This window comes from Nannospalax galili, unplaced genomic scaffold (assembly GCF_000622305.1).
Source record: "Nannospalax galili isolate Female #2095 unplaced genomic scaffold, S.galili_v1.0 scaffold281, whole genome shotgun sequence".
NCBI classification, from domain to species: Eukaryota; Metazoa; Chordata; class Mammalia; order Rodentia; family Spalacidae; genus Nannospalax; species Nannospalax galili.
In genome coordinates, this window is record NW_008349068.1 from 10035904 (window position 1) to 10044186 (window position 8283).

The window sequence follows — 8283 nt, forward strand, 5'->3', positions numbered from 1 at the left end:
CATACACAGTTTCATATAGAAAAATTCATTTTCGATGCACTTGACATTAAGATGTTTGCACATGCGTTCCTAATCTCTGTATATCTGATTATTACTAGTCACAGTCGGTTACTTTCTGAGCTCCTTGGCACCTGAGCATGGATATAAAGTCATCAGGTAGATTTCAATGGTAATGTTTTTCACATCTACTAATTATTAAGGAGCAAATTTTTATGCTTTGAAGAATTATTTTTTTTACACCCACTTCCCAGATAGCACCCTCCCCCCACTAGAACCCTTATACTCTGATATCCCTGCTACTGTCTGCTGTGTTGTCTACACACCAGCCCTTCCCCACTACTTGCCCTTCTGGTGAATCTAGTCAGCCTACCTAGAGGTCTTTGTTTTAGGAGGGTCAGCTATTCCTTTTCTAGCAGCAATCAGTTGTCAATATTCCCTTAGATAAGATTAGGGTCTGCTGTTCATTTTCCCAGTTCTATGCTGGGTTACTATCTGGGAATCCTTTTGGCCACCCTGGCCAACAACTCAAAAGGAGGTACCGCCCGACTGGCATTGTTGCTTGTTATGTAGCCTTTAGCTATGCATATGGACTCTTAAGAAATTATATTGGCCGCTTTAATCTTTGGTTATACTTTCCTTTTGGGTGTTTAAGGCCACACAGTTGGTCCAGATAAACCAATTTATTTTTACTCTTAAGGTCGTTTGAGGATCTGTTCCTCAGGGGTCACACAGGCTTGGGATTATCTTGATTTTTAATTCTCTTTTGAATAAATTTTATTTAACTTTATTCAAAAGTTTGTTTTTAATTGTTTTGATTTTTTCCTACAAAGGATAAACAGCTAAAGAAAAAATGAAACTGAACTTTCATAGACTTTTAATTAAAATAAAGCATAACTGAATATAGGGCATATTCAATATAGCTAAAACATTAGAATGCCTAGATGTTTCTTTGTTGTCCTAAATAACTATAATGACTATTGTCTTAGAAATGTAAATATATGAAGTCAATTGAATAATCTAGTAATGAACAGTTCTGAAGAAAGAAATGTTAATTTCTATTGATGCTATGTTAACTTTGTGCTATAAAACTTTACAACTTTTAAGCTGCTTCCTTTTATTTTTCATAAAATAAAAAAGTATTTTACTTTTTATTTTTTGGCTTAGTATTTAAAGATATTACATTAGTTAATTGGCTATTGTTCCAGGAACTAATCTTGCTCTTTGTAAATCTTTAGTGTGTAGCTTCTTTATTGGTTATCAAAACTGTTGGGTATTCGCATATAAGCCATCCAGCCAGCCACCCTTCATATTAGAAAGGCACAGAGAGCTTCAATTTGACATGATATTAAGTGAAAAGTCTTTCTCATAAACTATTGAAATGAGACCTTTTAACATTTCTTTAGGCAATCACCTCACTTCATATTACAGGAAAACAGGGAAAGAAACCAGAAACCACACTTGTCAGAGTTATGTTTGTTGTTTGGTTTTGTTTGTTGAAATGGGGTCTCCCTATACCCCCAGCTGGCCTAGAACTCCCTATGTAGACCAGCCTGTCTTTGAACTCACAGGGATCCACTTATCACTGCTTCTTAGTGCTGGGATTAAAGGCATGCATCACCATGCTTAGCTTCCTAGTCTAGATTTTATCTCTTAGTTTCCTTAGGTTGTCAAAGAATGAGAAGGGAGTTAGAAATAAGAGAAACACGTGGCACACGCCTTTAATCCCAGCACTCGGGAGGCAGAGGCAGGTGGAGCTCTGTGAGTTCAAGGCCAGCCTGGTCTACTAGTGAGCTCAGGTCAGCTGGGACTACAGGGAGATCCTATCTCAAAAAGACCAAAAAAAAAAGAGTAAGAGAAACATTTGAAAGTACTTATGCATAAGGTGCTGTGCTTTCTTTGAAGTTTTAACACTGTCAGAAAGTAATCAAAATTTTAATTTTAAAGAGAATGCATTAACTAAATATACAGAAAACCAAAGTGGTTTAACTGAAGTATCCTGAAAAAGTTAATCAGTAAAGTCACTAATGTCTCAGAAGACAGTGACAGGAAAGAACGGGCTAACAATCACTCAGGAATAGTTAGGTAAATATCTAACAATGTTGGGATTTCTTCCCCAATGAAGAATCTATCTCTGAAGTTGAAAACTTTCAAGTCTTGTCAAATTTGAGGATGGTCAGTGATACATTCTATTCTATATATGATCAGTAGTACTGAGAAGAATTAAGTCTATACACAATGAAAAAGTGAAACTGTATAGAGCCAAGATTCAGGGTAAGTGACCTCAATGGTAATAAGGTCTGGAAACACCATTTAGTACAGAATCATTTCATGTTGAGCAGAAAAGAAAGGGCCTATGTCTTCGCATTGCTTAAGGATATAATGAAAATACTGAGAATTATAACACACAGGGTTTCCCTGACAGGTTCTACAAACAGACAGCTCTAAACATACAAGAGATGAATTAGGGTCCTGAAAAGGAATAAAGGTATTCTTATCACTGTATTACAAGTCTTAAACTTGTGAAACAGAGAAGGAAGGTAGAATGATTGGGTGAAAATCTTAGGGGGAAAGGTAGTTTTTGAAAAATTCCACAAGACTGTTGGTGAATTCTCAAGCCAAAGTCATAGGAAATAGGAAGGCCAAGACTCTTTGGTATGGCATGCATTCATATACACCCTGAATCCAGTCATTGGTGGCTTGAGCCAACCATGCAGAGTACATTTTCAGTATTTTAGTGGTCAGCAAGGACCAGAGCTAGAGACCAGAGATCATATATGGAATAGCAGATTGTCATAGTTGTTCAGACATCAACAAACTCTAGCATTAAGATCATTAAAGAAAACATTCTTTTATTTATTATTTTTATTGTAAGTGTGTAAGTGCATTGCCTTATGTATGTAATGGCACCCTTATTGTTCAATGCCCATGGAGATCAAAAGAGGGTGTCAATTCCCTGGAACTGGAGTTAAAGACATTTGTTAGCCATCATGTGGATGCTGGCAATCAAACCCAGAACCTCTGCAAGAGCAGCGAGATTAAACTCTTAATCACTGAGCCATCTCTCCAGCCCCCCAAGGAAATAGTTTATTATAAATTTTCATTTTCTAAACTGCAATGAATGCATTGTCCTCCTCTTTATGTGTAAGAGGTGATAAATTAACATTTTATTTCATTTCTGGGACAGCATAAAGCTGATGGTTTCATTTCTAGAATGCCATCTATTTCTCAGATTAATTACAGGTACACATAGTTTCATGTCTTAAACCTTAATCATAGGGAATTATCAATGAGTCTACTAGAGCAGAATGCTTTTCATCTGAAGTTATAAGAGAAGACTGGAGCTTCAAAAAATGTTTAAGCATATTACTGTATTAACTTTCCCTTATTTCTTCATGTTATTGATCATTTTATTTAATCAATAAAAATTATTGAACAATTTAACGATAATACTTATCCTAGTGATAGAAATCAAAAGTTTCCTATGTTTAATATAAGCAAGATAAGATGCTGGGAAAGGATATTTCACATCACATTCAAAACAAAACGAAACATATATCTCTTAGTTTTCAATAATAAAAGAAAAATTAATGTCCCATCTTGTAATTTCCCATAACTGATTATCCCAAATATTACTGTAACATAAACTCCTTTATAAGATCACTAATAAGTTACGAATAGATTACATTATATTCATAAATAATAACTTCCCATCACAGAATACTGAATGAAATTCTATAAACATGTTTTAAAATGCTACTCTTTTATTCATATGTAACTTCTGATCTATGAATAGAGAAGGCCCAGGCTTTCACAGCTTCCATTTATGGGCTCTCTTTTTTAATTCCTCACTAAATGAATTACTCCATTAATCTTTAACCCGAGTTTCTATTTTTTCTGCTTTTCAAAGAACCCTCAATTCAAACTATCAACAATAAACCTCACAGTACTTACCTAGAATTACAATCTGAATAGTTTTATAAAATGCAAATTCTGTTTTACCAGTCAGGCAATCAATAAACAGAGTCAGTAACTTCATGTACCTTTAAAACATCCCTGAAAATTCCCTGGACTTGGGCTCAAACCCAGGCTGACACTGAACAACTAACAACAGTCTTGAGCCTTAATTTTTTTTTTTCTCCACGTGATTCTAACTCTCAAGTGGTTTCAATTACTTATTTCCAGTAAGAATACATCATGTGGAAATAAAGTCAATCCTAAGAGAGAAATACAAAGTATGTACTGCTTTATCTGTGCTCCCCAGCCCATCAGAACCCAGAGCATTCAGACAAAGCTTAGTTATCCTGTGTTTATTCATTTTGATCTTAAAGTGACAGAAACAATGTGCTTAATGTGAAAAGAATGCTCTTGATCAGTAAGTGCTAACAGAAGTCTAAATGAACTCAGTGAAACAAAAATTAACAACTGAGTATTATTTAACAGAGAAACCAAAAAAGCAGAGATTTCCGATTTCTCTAAGTGTAGGAGCTACAGGAAGAAATCCTTCTCTTATTCAAACACAGAAACTCAGAAAAATTCACTGCAGAAACATCTGATTGGATTAGTATTACATATAATTACATATAGAATTTTAGTCATAAAAATTGTGAATAAGTGCATAACTTGATTTAGAGAAGAACTGCATTCATTTCACTGATCAGTTATGTAAAAAAAATTTAATTCTGTGTATTAGTTTGCATCCTTACATTATACTTTATATTTGTACAAATATTTATATTTATCAAATATCTAAATATTTTCCATACCATATGCAGCTATTTTAGAGAACTCATCTCATTTAAAAAATGATATATTGATATATGATGAATAAAATAATTATAGTACAAAATTTTTATATTTTTAATGTGGTTGCTTAATTTGAAAACTAAAGCCACAGTTCCAGAAAATAAACATAGACAAATCATCTTAAAATTCTTTCATATAACTTATTCTTGATGGATAAATTTTTGGATAGAAATTGTGATAGAAATTCTATAATTGTTGTCAATGACTTTAGTGAGAAAATATTATATACTGATAGCTACTAATGAAATACAAAGGAATTTATGTCTCTAATATTAGTACTCAACAACAAATGCCTAAAGCAGTTTTCTAAGTCTTCATGGTATGACATTTAGGGGCTGGATCATTCGCTGAAGCCAGGATTGCTTCTCTAAATACACACTGTAGACTATGTAACAGCATCTGGAGCCTCTAACCCTCAGACAGGAGTAGCAATTCCCTCCAACTGTGAACAATGAAACTGTCTCTAGATGGTGCCAAATGCCTACTGGGGGGCATAATTGGTCCAGGTTGAGAATCACAACCTTAAAGTAACAAAAAAAAATTAACAAAACTCCATTAGGAATACTAATAATAACAGATCTAAAGTTGATTATTCACTACACATTAGTCAACATGTTTAGCTTTTTCATAAACATTTCACTAAAATAACTAAAACTTTAAGAAAAATGAACCATTACTCCATTTTACAAGTGAGAAGATAGGCTCAGGGTTTAATTACCTCCCCAGCCAAATTTCACAAATAGAAATTGTGAGATCAAATTTGTTCCGGGTCTTTCTGACTCCAAAGCTAGAGTTCTTAGGCTTTTTTATGCAAGAGCTACTTGATCACGAGGCAAGGCAATCAACTTTAATTGCATTACTACATGCAGGAAAGTAGGACTTTAGAATTGGAAGTGGGTGTCTATGGCCTAATGCAATAGTGGAAAAAGAAACTGAATGTTGCTTGCGTTATGAATCACCACGACCTTTCCTGCTTAACACTATTTCCAAAAGCCTTCCTTAGCTTGGTTTCCTAGCTACTCCTTGTGTTTAACTGTTCTAATTCATCTACCTGAATGGTACATAGCGAGCAAACTTTTTCTTGAGGCAAGACTGAGTAACCAAAATTATAATTAAAAGTTGTAATTGCAGCTTTCTTGGGCTAGCCTGGAACATTAAATATCATTGTAAAAGCTACTCATAACAATAATTGTATATCCTGACCTCATCTCCATTTTTATTTCAATGTTTCTGATTTTTATTGTTACAAAAACCTGTAGTCTCTGATATGGGAGTAGTTCTAAAGAATACAATCAGTTATTTATTTTAAACAACTCTTTTCTGTTCATTTTCTCCTTACACAAAAACCAAATCAGATACATAGAACTAATAAACATTGCAATTAGAGTGGAGAGAATAATTTCACAAGTTCAGGACATTCACATCGGAAATCAAATGTCATTCCCTTTCTTTACACCCCCCCCCGCCCCCCGGGGGTTGAAAAAAGGAGAAAAGGGAAGAACCTGAACGCTTATGTCACCTTTTCAAGAACTGTCACTTTATGTAACCTCTCGTTACCACATTTGACTACTATGTAGTAGGTTGTGCCATGCATATACCATGTTACCATGGTGTAACCTTCCGTGATCGGTCACGTTGGCCACGCCTATCTCCTCAATACACAAAGAATGCTTCAATGAATGCTTCCATTCATAACTTCAGGCAAGACTCTATGAGCAAGCGCTCAGGCTTATTAATAGGAATAGGACAGATAGGTCACAGAGTATGGATGTGTTTATTTTAACTAAATAAAGTTTTTTTATATGCTTTGGCAAGGGGGCAAAGCCTTCAGCTACAGTGGAATTCACAAGAATACCTAGATCAGTATTGCCATCAGTGTATTTATTAACTTCATTTTTTTGAGCTTTCTTTATTTTCACTTTATGTGTCTAAGTGTTTGCCTGCAGGTATGTATACACACCACAGGCACTCCTAGGGCCTGTGGAAGCCAAAGAGGGCATCAAGTTCCTGGGAACTGGAGTTAGGTATTGCTGTGAGCTACAGTGTGGGTGCTGGGTACCAAATCCAGGTCCACTACAAGAGCAGTAAGTACTCTTAACCACTGAGCCATCTCTCTGGCCCCCTGTACATGTTTAAAGGAATGACTGTCATAGGAAACTGTATTTGTAGAATGTTCTCTTCAAGAAGGTCACAGCAGTATGAAATCACTCAGATTTTATTATTTATTTATTTGATTTTAGTTCTTTTTGTTGTCCTTGCTAGTGTTTACTGGCAAGCTTCAACGGGCTAGAAGGTAGACCAAGTTTTCCAAATATACGTGAGCACATATATTTGTACCTTGATATTCATTATGGGAAACAATTTTTAGACTTTCCTACAAACATCTTCTGAGATACTAGTTGGTTACAGAATATAATTGTATAAATATTGCGTTAAATAAAAGCAGACTTTCTTCGGAATGAATCATAATGCATTCTGATATCTCAAAGATGATTTTATAGTGTCCATTAAAAATGTTCAATGTAACAAACTCTATCTTCAATTATCCTTAACAACTTTATGTATTCCATTACAACTTTTTCTAATATTGACTAAGTAAAAACAAATCAAAGCTCAAATACTTTTCTCCTTCATATCTTGACTTAATACGGTCAGAGCGAGGGATATATAAACTGACTTCACTTTAGCAAATCTGACATAAATTCCCTTTCTCTGATAATTTTTATAGTTACTAGACAATATGAAATTCATATAAATATTCCTGGGTAAATATCTATAATGCATTTATTTTACATTAACAAATTCAAAGCCATAAATAAAGCAGTAATATAATATTAAGAAATTAAGTAAAATAAAAATTTTGATTATTAAATCTAGTTGTTAAAAACACTCACTTAGTTCTTTAGGTTGGGTTGGGATTTCATAACCACTTGTCAAATGATGGCTGCTTGAAGGAGAGATGATGTCTTACAAAGTTGGGTCTCTTGGTTGGCCCAGTGGATGTACCCAACTAAAGGGATTTGGATGGCATAAATTATACTTTATATACCACATTATACATATAAGATATTTCATTAAATTGGGAGGTTGGAAGTGGAGAGGGGTGTGGAGAGTGGATCAGACCTAAAGGCCATCAAACTATATTGTGTTAAAATTTCAAAAATTCAATTAAAATGCAAAAAAAGAACAAAACAATTAGGCCTCACCAATAAAAAACAGCTAATGTTTTTTTTAAAGCCTCACTTAAAATATAATATATAACTTTAAAACAAAAATCCCAAAGTACTTATTTTTGTCAGTTGGAATGTATTTCATTCAGCCTAGCAAATTTGCATTCAAAACACTTATTCAGTCCTAAGAACAAAACACCTAGAAAACTAAAAGATAAAAAATAAAGCTCTTTGAAAGAGACCTAAATAGCACACATTACACACACACACACACACACACACACACACACACACACACAAACTCTCTCTA

The 8283-nt window shown here is 34.2% G+C and overlaps 1 protein-coding gene across 4 annotated transcripts in view; it reads right to left on the reverse strand.

The window, feature by feature from the left end:
* The window catches only part of Erbb4 (erb-b2 receptor tyrosine kinase 4), a 1194626-nt gene that overhangs the window by 994508 nt on the left and 191835 nt on the right, over positions 1-8283 (reverse strand). The gene's annotated exons all lie outside the window — the stretch shown is intronic.